The 13,432-nt window shown below is 29.2% G+C and overlaps 1 protein-coding gene and 1 long non-coding RNA gene across 2 annotated transcripts in view; one reads left to right on the top strand and one right to left on the bottom strand.

The window, feature by feature from the left end:
• LOC132942561 (myocyte-specific enhancer factor 2-like) overlaps window positions 1-8,822 on the bottom strand; it is an 85,550-nt gene extending 76,728 nt beyond the window's left edge. The window contains exon 1 of the mRNA XM_061011100.1: window positions 8,360-8,822. The gene's annotated coding sequence lies outside the window, so the exon portion shown is untranslated. The remainder of the gene's footprint in view (window positions 1-8,359) is intronic.
• Window positions 8,823-9,196: 374 nt separating this feature from the next.
• LOC132942562 (uncharacterized) lies at window positions 9,197-10,601 on the top strand. Its single transcript, XR_009664295.1, has 2 exons — window positions 9,197-9,926; window positions 10,161-10,601. It is a non-coding gene; the product is annotated as an uncharacterized LOC132942562 (long non-coding RNA).
• The last annotated feature ends 2,831 nt before the right edge of the window (window positions 10,602-13,432 follow it).

A 13,432-nucleotide genomic window follows, 5' to 3' on the forward strand; every position in this document is an offset into this window, starting at 1 on the left:
TTTAAATATTTTTATTTCTAATAATGAACATTGAGTACTAACATATTTTTGAGCATACTTTAAGACATTAGTGCATATTTCTTATTTTTAAGTGAATATAAGTACATGCATATTTTGAAATTATTAAGCATCATAAATCCTCAGCCCTAGTTAAAAGCTATAAGTTCATAACTGACATAACTACTAAGTAGGGAAGTGTTATAGCCACATGAAAACGAATTAGTTCTTCAACCGAAATAAACAGCTTATAAAAGATCCACGCAAACGTGTAATATCTAGAACTATTTTTGTAATATTTTATAATTATATTGTTATAGATACATGTATTACTTATTATTATAATAGTGACTATACGTCTATATACACCCAATACATATTTTTTTAAGACAGTTCTTGTTTCATGTCTTACGTCCTAACATAAGCGCAACAAGCTGGAGGGTGGGAGTATTTTAGCACATTGAATGATTAAATATTTTTAAAACTATTATCATTTAAATAGGTACGCAAGTACCTACCTAATTATATAAAATGTTTGAAATTATAAAGGTAATAAACAAAAAAAAATACTTTCTTGTTTATACTGCGTTATTATTATTTTTATATCCTCTTTAAAATATTTGTTTTTATTCGTTAACTTTATTCATAATTAGTACCTAATTATGCTTACCCGTTTACAAAAATAAAGTAAAATTTTACTTATAGACTGAGTCGATTATAGGCTATAGGTGGTATCTATAGTATGAACTATAAACTATAGGTACATACTTAATAGGTCAAAATAACATATTGCTAATGCGTAAAAATATATTTTGTATTTATTCTAATAGTTTTGGAATCTGATGCATTTTAGAATAAAACTAAAAATGCAATATAATATTAATATTGAATATAATTACTATTTTTATTATTATTATCATAACTATAATATTTCATCACGATGTACCTACCTCCGTTGGGAGGCCTCTCTCTCTTTCATGTCATTATTTCTCATTATTTTATCAATAAATTATGCTTATTATTCACCAATGTAACCGATGAAAAATAATTTAAAATAATTTATTTTTAATAAAGCATTTTGTTAAAAAAAACATTTCTTTATACAAATGTTATTATTTTGTGAATTTAACACAATAATGAATCAAAAATATTGACCAATTTTAAACTGAAAAATAATAGGAATTTAAATAATAAAAGGAATTTTGGTCGAGCTTGAGGCAAGCATATCGACACTGAATTTAGGTTGTATAACGTTAAAATAATGAACAGTACTTACAATTTTCTGTTGTTATTTTTTATAGTTTTAGTGTACAAATACAAATGTATAAGCAATATTTGCAAATTAACTTAAGTTACATTATAAATACATTGGAAAATTAAACAAAAATACAAATCGGCCTCAGGATAATATATGTAATGCTAACGGTCCACGAGTGACGGATACTTTTAAGGCGGAGTCACTGGTTATGATATTAAGTCGCGCAAAAAAATCAGTATACGCCGGCCGGCTGTATGCAATTTGCATACAAGAGAAGACCGGATCAACCGGTTCGATTGCGTGCACGGGGGGGAGGGCCTCAAGCACATTTATACACCCCGAAGCACACAGGAAGGTGAAACAAAAAGATAATATCGCAGTCCGGACAAATTCTTGCTGTATCCGTGTCAAGTAACCCGAGGTGTCTAAAATAACATGATTAATTAGTCAAAGTTAACAAGAAAAGAATTCAAACCTTTTAACATAACATTTTATTATAATATTAGGAGGTATCTTAATGTTCAAATTCTTTACACGAACAATAGGGCTATGAACTGCTATAGTGTCCATAAAATAATTTAATACTTCATTTTAATGATTATACATGGTATGATATATTACGATGGTAAAAATGGGTGTTTTTTGAGTTTTAAATATTCACTTTGAAAACAAATTATACTATTTTTTAAGTGTTTTACTTTTTAATGAAAACATACCTTTTTCATGGTTTTATGTTGTTTAATTGATAACTAAAATATTATCCTTTATATTTAGGTAATATAGGTACCATCAAATATTCAAAATAGTAATTTGAAGTTTTATACATTTTGGATATTATATTGCGCAGTTTATTAGCTTATTAATATTATTATTATCGATATGCAGTATATGATAACTATAAATATGCATAGGTACATAAAAAAAGATAAATTTCATTAATCACTAATCAGTAATCGTAATATATTTTAAAAACATTATTATTAATTTAAAAATAATATGTAATATTTTTTATTTTATACTTATCTGATATAAAAATAATTAATCGGCACGTTTCATTTCTGCGATAAAGGATTTTCATGCAGTAGGTATGAATGGATTCATATTTCTGAGTTATTAACTGATTTTGAAAATAAACAACTACTTTTGATATCGTACCACGAATAAATATATAATTGTAATTGGTATTTAAATTTATAAATTCGTACAATTTAGGTACATAGGCACTAAATCACTAAAACTGAAAGCTTTACCTAAAATAAGTACATTTTGATTAGAAACATTAAATTGTTTTTAAGACTAGAACCTAGAACTTAATTTAATACTTTTTTTTTTTTTTTATTGGGTAACCCGCGGCAACATAGGCCATTGGGTGTGGGGGAGGGCACTGTAGGTTTTTAAATTGGGTAGTAGGTTGGTACACGTGTGTGTTGTGTTTTGGCAGAATTTCTAATGGGGCACCCGTAGGTTTCTGCCGTGCCCCGGGTGGGGAAATGGCGACACTTGTTCTCCGGACACCGTGACTTGCCCCAAGAAAAATGCCACCCGCGGCTAAGGTATCGAACTCGGGTCGGCTGCGTCGCAGCCTTTATACTTTTTATAAGTCATTATATAGTATATACGAGTATTTATATTTATCTATCTAACGTTAATACATTTATACATAAATACATTTACCTATGACCTATCTTTAGAAAAAATTATGAAAAGATTATTATTCTACCGTAGTAAACAATAGTATGGTGCAGCGGTTCCCAACACATGGGCCGCGGCCCACTTGTTGTCCGCCGGCAATGTGGTACTGGGCCGCGGTCGCTGGTCGAGAATCTAAGCCAAGGGTCAGCAAATTTTAATTGGCATCAAGATCGAGATTTGTATATGATTTTATACACGTCTGATGTCTATAGTTCTTCTACCGACTTATTTGAGTGTGTTTATATTTTATATTTTTATACCTGTATATTAGGTCAGTGGGCCTCAACATTTTTTTTACATAATTGGTGGTCCGTATAACTAAAAAAGTTGGGAATCGCTGGTATAGTGCAATATTGCAGCCATAATAATTATGTATAATGAATGGCGTTGTGAAGGGGTAAGAGGGCTTTAGGCCCCCCCGCATAGGCAGTTTTTATATACATAATATACTAATTAGTATTTCAAGACTTAAGTAGGTATTAACTATTTGTAGGCGGGTGTTACATAATCGTAAACAAACAACAATTGAACAATCACATTTTATCACTTAATTTAACTTATATGTTACATTATCATATCTCAAGTTAATCATTTTTTTTAACAACCAAGATAACAACTTTATTAAAAAAAGATAGCATATACTTGAATATTTTAGGTACTAGGTACTATAGACTATAGTATAAAATACACAGGCTTAGATCATAATTACAATGTATTGTGTAATATGATCCAAGTACACTGCAGGTAGGTATCCCTTTAGAATGTTGGTTCTTAACAACATATGGCCGGAAATAGAATTAATGAGTTAACTTTGACCAATAGATATGAATCAAAAAACAAAGATATTAATGAGAGTTAAATAATTACTGCCTTTGCTCAAAATTCTTCCAAGAGGAAGCAGCTGTTAGAGTAGAGCAAGTAGACATTATTGTTATAATAGTTTTTAATTCATATGTATGAAAATACTTTTCTACATTTGGTGGGGGGTCGGGGGATGAACTCAATCAAAATAATCATTAACCCTCCCCTCGCCACAAACAAATTAAAAATCTTGGCTACGTCACTGTATATATTTCACAAATAAATTGTATTTGATCCAACATATATTTTAGAAGTTACAATGATTTATCAAATTAATAGATACATTTTAGTATTACCTTAAGGCGCCCGGTGTCGATGCTATTTTGTCCTCAAAAATACACTGCGGGAATAACAATATCGCCTTGTAGAATCAACCAAATTTCATAATTTTTTTTTTAATTGGTAGATATATTATAATTGGGAAATAGTCTACAGCCCGCATCGATCTCTGTTTTTCAATATTTTATTCTCAAACTTTATAATATATCTAAAAAAATACAAGATAAAAATAATTTTTTTCAAATTTTTTAATACAATTATTTGAAATAAAATACAAAATCAGAGACCGATGCAAGCGATAGGAAGTCTTCTTCTTTCAGATAAAAAAAGTTATCAAAATCCAACAATTCTACAAAGTTTGAGAGTTATTCCCGTAAAGTCATTTTTTTCGATATAATACACCCTATCAACCCCTCTAAATAGGTATCGGGTAGTAGATTAGTGGAAAAGTCTAATAATTGAGGTGACAACTAAAATATAAAATTTCAATTTCAAATTTTATAAAATTGTGGAAAATTTGAAAAACTGGTACCCTTAATATTATAATATATTATGTAATTATTACAATATTATAACATGGTGTTTTGGAGATTTTAACTAAAATGTGTGAATTATCAAAATCATAACCAATTATCTTTTGACATAATTACATAAAATATGTTCTAAAGCATTTTAATAGGTACTACAAATATTTTTGATTATTGTACAAAAGAATATTATTATCTGTTATCACTTATAAGTATGAGTCCGTGCACGTTAATTAACAGAGACATATTTACGTACCTACATTCAAATACTTAAATAGTGCATTTAATATTTATCTTAATTCTAGATTAACTAGCCAAAGAGAACTATTTATTATATAAGTATATTGTATAGGTATATAATATTTATTTATAAATTTCAATCGGTACTCTCTGTATTTATATATATACTTAATGTGTATGTGTATTCAATTACTATACATAAATATAACGTAATAATAATATAGTATAGGTACAATATAATAAAGGAAATCACAATTTTAAAATATAATAATATTTAACTATAGCTTGTAATAATAGAAGTATATTTTGAAATTTGATATATATTAAAGGACTAAAAGAGAACAAATTATTATTTACCAAAATATACAGTATTTTAAAACTTGAAAAATTGTCTTTTCTGAGTATCAACTGGACTAAATTTCAAATCGATAAATGGGCTATTTGAAACTTTTTGAGCACTCATCCTAGCTTATTCTAACCTAAAATGAGGTGATCACAAAAAAATGCAGTAACATTAAATCAATACATTCATTGTTGGTTGTTTCACCTAGAAACTAAAAATTAATTCAATGGAAAATTACTAGAAATCTATTAGACTGCAATACGACAAAAATTTCTATCGGAGTATTATTGAAAACAATATTAAAAAAAGTCCTGAGACTTGAAAGCTGAAAGGAAAGGAAAGGAAATTGTTTTCTTTTTTTACTACAGATATTTATTGAAAAAATGTAGACTTTATGTGTTTATCTCAGAATTTTTTTTTGAATGCAATAGTTTCACAAAAAAAAATATGTAATCTAAGTCTTCAAAATTATATTTTAGATTCTGAGCGAAGCGATGAATGTATTGATTTTACAATGATGTGTTTTTTTTTTGTGTCTGTCATCACCTTTTAGAACACTTAAAGTGCTTAGATTTTCTTCAAAAGTAACTTTTCTGATAGGAAAGTGAATCTAGTTGGTACTTTGTGGGTCGGAGGAAAAAATTTCCCAGTAGTTTACAAAATCGACGTGAAAAACAAAAGAAAAATTAAGGAAAAACGGGAATTTTTACGCAAAATCTGTTTTCGAAAAAATCGATTTTGGTTTTTGGTGCAACTCTAAAACAAATGATCGTAGGTACATGAAATTTTGACTGAATGTTAATATTAGCATTTTCTATACACCATAGCATTTTCCAAATATTTTGACTTATTTTGAGCTGTTTACGGACATTTTCAGTTTCCATTTTTTTAGTTTTTTTTCTATAAATTCAATAAAATTTTAAATGTTATATGTTAAAAAAGCTTGAAAATTTAATAGAAGGCTCCTTGTATATTGTTTCAAAGGCATTTAAAATTCAAAAATTGACAAAATACGTAAAAATGACGAAAATTTGCAAATTATTTTGAGTTAGAAATTCATAAACAATTTTCTATTTAAATCTAAGTTTTGAAAATTTAATACAACATTCCTAATAAGATCGTCTATCTTTATCAACAAAAAAATGTTTACAAGCAAATCAAGTTAAATTTTTATGAACGTTTGAAGTTCATATTTTTACAATATTGGATATTCTCTGGATATTCTCTCGATTTTGTTATTTTGTTGTAATTCATAAGCGAATAACTTTAGATACATAAAAATTTCACTGAATGTTTATATTTTCATTTCCTATACACCATAAAATTTTGAAAATATTTTGACTCTTTTTGAGATGTTTACGGACTTGTCCGTTTTCAATTTTTTTCAATAATTGTCAATAAAATGTGTTGGGTAAAAAAGCGTAAAAATGTAATATAAGGCTTCTGATATATCGTTCTAATAGCAGTTGAAAAATATTAAAAATACATAGGCACAATTTTTTTTTATAAGCATTTAAAGTTCAAATTTTGACAAGATTTATCAAATTTAAAATTTAATAATTATTTTGTAATTAAAAATGTATAAAATGTCTAATTTTTATATCTACGGATTGAAAATTTAAAACAAGATTCCACGTAAGTATAGGTTATATATAAATTACTTTATTTACAATAATATCATCAAATATATACTTAGTAATATCATAGGCTGATTGACCGTCTTTGCTCAGAATCGTTTTCCTTATATAATGATATTACATCATTGAATTCAAATTTAACACCATCCATTACAGTAACCCATTTGTAACCTACTGTACAGCAGAGCGACATCCACTTGCCTACCTTTTTTTAATTTATGGTGCATGGTAGAAATTGCTCCACTTCGTTATTCAAATGCAATCGTTATTATTTATTATCATTTATTTTGTATCTACATTACCTAATAGTTTTAAAAAGAAGGACCAAATACCAAATGCTTCTGTGTAAATACCAGTTTTTGTAAAAATTTAAGTACATTTTTTAGAGTATGTACCTATATCTTAAACTTTTTTAGAAATTAACATTTCTATTCGAAGTAATTAAATATTACGATTATGTAGATAGGTATGTTGTAGACAGGTACCTACCATATTATGGATATTTATATATTTTAACAAAAATACAGAATAGTAAATATAGGTACTATGATAAACTATGGACCACAGTTAAGCTTTAATCCAAATTAAAAACGTAGGTAATTTGAACAAAATATGATAGATGCAATAGATATTTTTCTTAAAAAAAACCATTGAGCGTCTTAACAATTTATAAACAAAATATGAATGTTTAATATAAAATAATAAGAAATGACACATTTATATTCAACAAGTATCATCTGTATCATTGTTTTAAATGTAAAAAGGTTCCATTTAATCACGTTATTTATGAAATATTAAAATAAAATAATATGTATAGTATAATATAATATAATGTATTATAAATAATTAATGGATGCAAGGTATATAAAATATAGGTAGACGATTTTTCGGTCAATCCATATTATGCTAGTGCTAGTCCGTCATCCGATGTACACATAATGTTGTTCTTATACACAACAGGTGTTTTTTTTTATGTTATAATAAAAATAATAAATGTACGCCTAGTTGCAGGTTTTACGAACGAAATTTTATATTACATAGTTTTATATTTTTTAAATTATAATATTATTATTATTTATATTTGGTAACGATTAAGTCGTTTTTGAATAATAAATAATAATATAATCTTTTACATAGGTAACTATAACATTTAGCGTTTGGGAACTATGATGGTTTTACAACGATAATAATGTTTCAATATAACATTAACGAGAGCCTGTGTTGTCCAATTGCATTACGCGAACACGAATATTAAAACTACAGCGGATTACATTTTGATGTAACAAACCAATAGACAAGACAGTGAATGGGGGAAAAAAAAAGTAAACTGATAAGACTAATCGTGTTGTATAAATGTTAATATGTGCTCGCTGCTCACCGCTCTTATCAGTCCGGGCGATTACGACCCACAAACAACTTACAATAATAATAAAAAAAAGTAAAAAGTAAATTAAAAATCAACATCGCTCCGCTTAGAATCTAAAAAAAATCAGACGGTACACTGAATATCCGTGATGTGACTTACGCTGTGCAGTAGTTTTTCTGGTGTTTTTTTTCGTTGTCATTCGTAAAACTGTATTAACCGAAATCCGTACTAACGACGCAACGAATGACCGACGAACGGCGATGAGAGAACTACGTGGATTTTACACGTCGCGTATCCCGCGCGCATTCGAGATGATCAACAGGTGTTTCGTTCGGCGGAGGCGTCTCGTTATCACACTATGTATGCGACATCGCCGGTACGCTACAGCTTGAAAACACTTTTTTTATCCGGACGCGGCACGGCGGACGTTAAGCGATAGGGCACCAGGGCAAAGGGCCCCGGGCAACGGACAAAATTTAGTCGGAAAAGGGTGGAAAAATATAAACTGAGTTTTTTTCTGGAAATATTTTTACGGGTGTGTAACCGTTTGTTAGCACGCGTGCGTGTGTCTGTTTTTAAACGTGCACGGGCGAGACACGGCGTACGCACACGGTGCGCGCTCAAACAAGTAACAACACAACTGGTTACGACGTGAGTGATGTCACTATGACATCATGTCCGTGTAAACGCTTAACCTTAACCACTCTGCGCGAGCCGGTGACCTTGAACGGACGTATTAAAACCACCGGCGGACCGCCGCTCCGGCATCCCGCCTATCAGCTAAGATTAAACGGAAAAAAATAACACTTGTTTGTTATTTTATTTTGCCCCTTCCACCAGCGAAACGAGTTGTTGTAGTGGTCCGTCCGTCGACTCGGTAGCCGCTCGCGCGCATAATAATAATATTATATTGTTTATACATACAATATATAAGTACATACCTCGCACGTAGGTATGGTATTAATAAATAATAATAATAATAAATCCAGTAAGCACTAATCCTCCACGTCGGATTGCCGACAGGTCCGAGTCCGAGATTTCCTACCTTGATTATTATTATTACTATTATATTATTCTTATTTACAACGGTCTTTAGACTCCAGACTCCAGAAAATGCCCCGCCGACCACTACCGCCCATATGGCGATTGACGATTTGAATTATTATTTTTATTACGATCACTGTTCGTTGTTATCAGAGGAAAAGAGTCCGTCCCACGACTGTTTGTAGATAGAAGACTATCTACAGCTCAGCTTAGATCATACACTAATAAATTATCTAAGATATACAGCTGTTGATAAACTTCCATTTACAGCCTGCCGTGGACGGCGTGGACCGTGATAGCATAGACGTGCCGTGGTAGAACCAGGTCCATCCCGTGTAAAAGACTTTATTATCTATTAATTTGTTATCAACACTTACTTGATGTTGCGAACGGTTTCACGGCCGCCGCTAAGCCACTGATAACGGTTTATCACACCGCCCCCCTACCATACGGGAATGGGCCGAGTATTGATAGTGTACTGTGCCCGTACGAACCGACATAATATACGTCCTACAGAACATTATGTTCTACAACTGATACGATGCGTAAATACTTAACTAGACAACGGAGCTTGTCCTGGCCAAAAATTATTCTCGCTTCTGCAATAGGAGTGTTTGGCGGAGTATACGTTTGGAAGCCATTTTTCGAGTCGCTGGACAAGGAACGTCCCAAGAAAATTAAGGTTTGTCATTTTCGAACCCTGTCCATTTATTTGGGCATGTGGTCTTTTTCGTAAAAACAGAAATTTCTCTTATTTAAAATATTAAATGTACTGGTAAATTGCAGTCTCGCGTTTAATAATATAATTCAATTGTTTGATCCATTTGGTTGTCGATTTGATTGTCACAAAATTTGTTTTTTTCCCCTTTTCCCTAATTTGTTAGAAGTGTTAATTTTGTGTATTCAACTGTTCCAGGAAGAATGAATAAGAACGCCAAAACTGTACAACCCGGTGGTATACTCACTGGTAATTTCAACAAAATACTAGCATTTGTTGGTTTAAGTTGGTTTGCATCGATGGTGATTGTTAGATATGTGATAAAACCATATAGAATAGAAGCAAAGATGAAAGAAGATGAAATGCTTATGAATTTTCTTTATGATGAACAAAAAAAACAAGCAAATAAAGAAAGTGAATTTGATGAATGAAAAATATTAATGTTATCAATGCTTCATCCTTTTTGATATTTACTCATGTTTTGATATTTTGTTGAATAGTGACTACATTTAGATGAATAATTTTGTTTATAAAAATTATACATTAAATATTTAACTATATAGAATTAAATGGTATAGAAACCATGTAATTGCTTGAAATAAAAATAAAAATAAATATATTTTTTAATAAATTGATTGATTTCATGTTGATAATATTTGTGATGAAGAACTAAATTCGCATTATTTAATAATATTTTTCAATAGATGAATATGTTATTCATAAAATCAACTAACTTAACTAAAATATCTTCACAGTATTTGCATATATAAATAATATATATTACAAGGTGGATTTAATATTTATTAATTGAATGTTTTTATTAAACTTGCTTTGATCATAGAATATTTAATACTATTTATTTAAGAAAAAACTTTCTTTTATATTTTGTATCTGTTTAACTACTAATGGTTAACAATGTCATTAAAACTAAATAATGCGTCAACATTTTAAATCTTAGCTAAATTATGGTAATATGGTCACATTGAAAAATGTATATTTATAGTATTTACCTATTTCATTTTTAAACAAAATAAAATGTTCAATTTTGAGCAGTGTCAAAAAACATAGGTAGCTATAAGTAGGAGTAATCTTCTCATGCTTTAACGTTTTGAAAGGTAGGTAGGTACTAAACGTTTTATTTTTGTACACCATTAATTATAAATAAGTATGTTATTATTAAATATAAATAATATATTATTATATTAATGTTCAAATAACACCATTCAGACTAACAGAGATCAGCTGTTTGCACAATTGTCTTGTATGGTCACTTCAGGCACTCACAGGCCACAGCTTGATGGTCAATAATTAATAATAATTATTAATTACTTGCTCATGAATTACATGTTATGTTAAAATTGTGTTTATATACTTTATTGTATGTCAAATGATAAATAAATAATGTTAAATTGGTGTGATAATAATAAAAAGAACGGAGCTCTAATACATTTATGAATCTACTCCCATTATAATTTTTTTTTTACATGTCATTACTCTTGAGCAACTTTTGTTTGTTTCTTGCCTGTTTTGTACCTAGGAGAATAGGAAACCAAAAAATATATTTTCCTTGAATCTTAGCGCTGCACTGAATCTAAAACTGCTAATACCTATGCTAATGTACCTATCGTATTTTTATAATATTTAAATTTTAAGTATTATTGAATCTTCAATAGTTATAAGCAGGGCTCAGGACTTAAAGCATTTGCTTATTTTTATGGATTGACTTAAAATGTAGTAGAGTGCTATGGAAGTGTATGTCGTGTACGACACGTTCAATTATGAAATTTGAAAGTGCTTTTTTCATTGATTTTTCAAAAAAATGCTTATTTCCAGTTTTTTTGGTTATTTTTGCTTTTTTGACCAGTTTTTCAACTTTTTTATGGTTTTTTACTGCAGTTGTTTTTGATAGAATTAAAATTAAATCATTTAATGCAATAATGACGGAAAGATTTTATTCATTAATTTTTTTTTCAACTATTTGTAAATATCGTTTACATTTTAATTTCCATAAAATCCCTCGGAAAATCTATATAGAATAATGCAAATCGTCTAGAAAGTGAAGTTAGATTTTTTTATTATATAAAGATTTATTTATTTTTGATTTTTTAGTGAGAAACTTTTCCTTATCATTATTTTTAGCACAGTTGTACAAATTATGTCTATAGTACCTACTTTATCATGTAAAACGAAAGTTTTTTTTTTTTGATGAAATATTTTTGCTTGAATTTAAGTTTTTTAAATGCTTATTTGAGTGCTTATAATGATGTTTTTAAGCGCTTATTTTAATAATTTTATGTGCTATAAGTCCCGAGCCCTGGTTATAACCAAAATGTGGGGAGCAGGTATTATGTTGTAAAATATGATAATATCTAGTAAAATATTTTTAATGGATATGGATTTTGGGTTGAGGCTCGAAGAATTACCTCGAGGCATATTTTAAGCCTAAGTTTATTTATTAGGTACATTTTTTTTCTTTATTTAATTAGTTTCTAGCATAAACTCAGTGGCGTCATTTCAGTTTTTGAAAGGGGGGGGGGCAAAGTTTTTGACTGGCCCATAATAAAACTGAAAAAAAAACCGCTCGCTAACAATTACATTACAATAATTGCAGTTTTATCTCAATACAAATAGCCTTCTAAAGTTCTAACATCATTTTTTACTTAATAGTTAGTATCATAGGTTTCTATCATAGGCATAAACCATTTATTGAGAGTAATAATGACTAAATAATTAATACCTGGCTATTGGTTATTACTTTATTAGCTACTAGCTACTTAGCTACTTTGAAGGCACACAACTAGCCCACATCCGGCCAGCTAATGACAAGATGAGGCAAATGCCCTCCCTGCCCCTTCCCCCAAATGACGCCACTGCATTAACTTTTATAATAGTACTTATTATAGAATAATTATTAATGTAGCTCTTAGTTATAAGTACATTAAATATAATATTTATGTAGGTACCATCCTTTAAATGTAAAACGACAAAATGACTGTAGAAAAATATGCACAATAAAGAACTAAAAAATGGTATATTACGTAATATTTAATTTAAATTATTTATAAATTAGTAGCGCCATCTATACAATTATATCTGCAACGGGTTCGGCTTGCTTAGATTCTGACTCTCTAGTTTGGAGCTTAGAGCCATGATAAATAATACATTATCAATAAATGAATCGTATTGGGTTTACTTTTTCAATGATATTAAAATAAAATACTCCTTGAAAATATTATCCCAATTATCCAAGAAAAAAATTCATACCAAATGAACAGAATTGCCGATAAAATATCACCATTTGAAAAAAAGTAACTAACCCAGAGCCTTTTTATTGCTCAAGGTCGCACGACTGACAACATTTTAAATTAAATTCGTTTCTACCCACTCGACGCTCCATATTATCCAATTCCAAATTTCTATATCGAAGACGGAAAAAATTTGAAATTGGGAAATCTTATCAATGCATTTAA

This window comes from Metopolophium dirhodum, chromosome 4, assembly GCF_019925205.1.
Source record: "Metopolophium dirhodum isolate CAU chromosome 4, ASM1992520v1, whole genome shotgun sequence".
NCBI lineage: Eukaryota > Metazoa > Arthropoda > Insecta > Hemiptera > Aphididae > Metopolophium > Metopolophium dirhodum.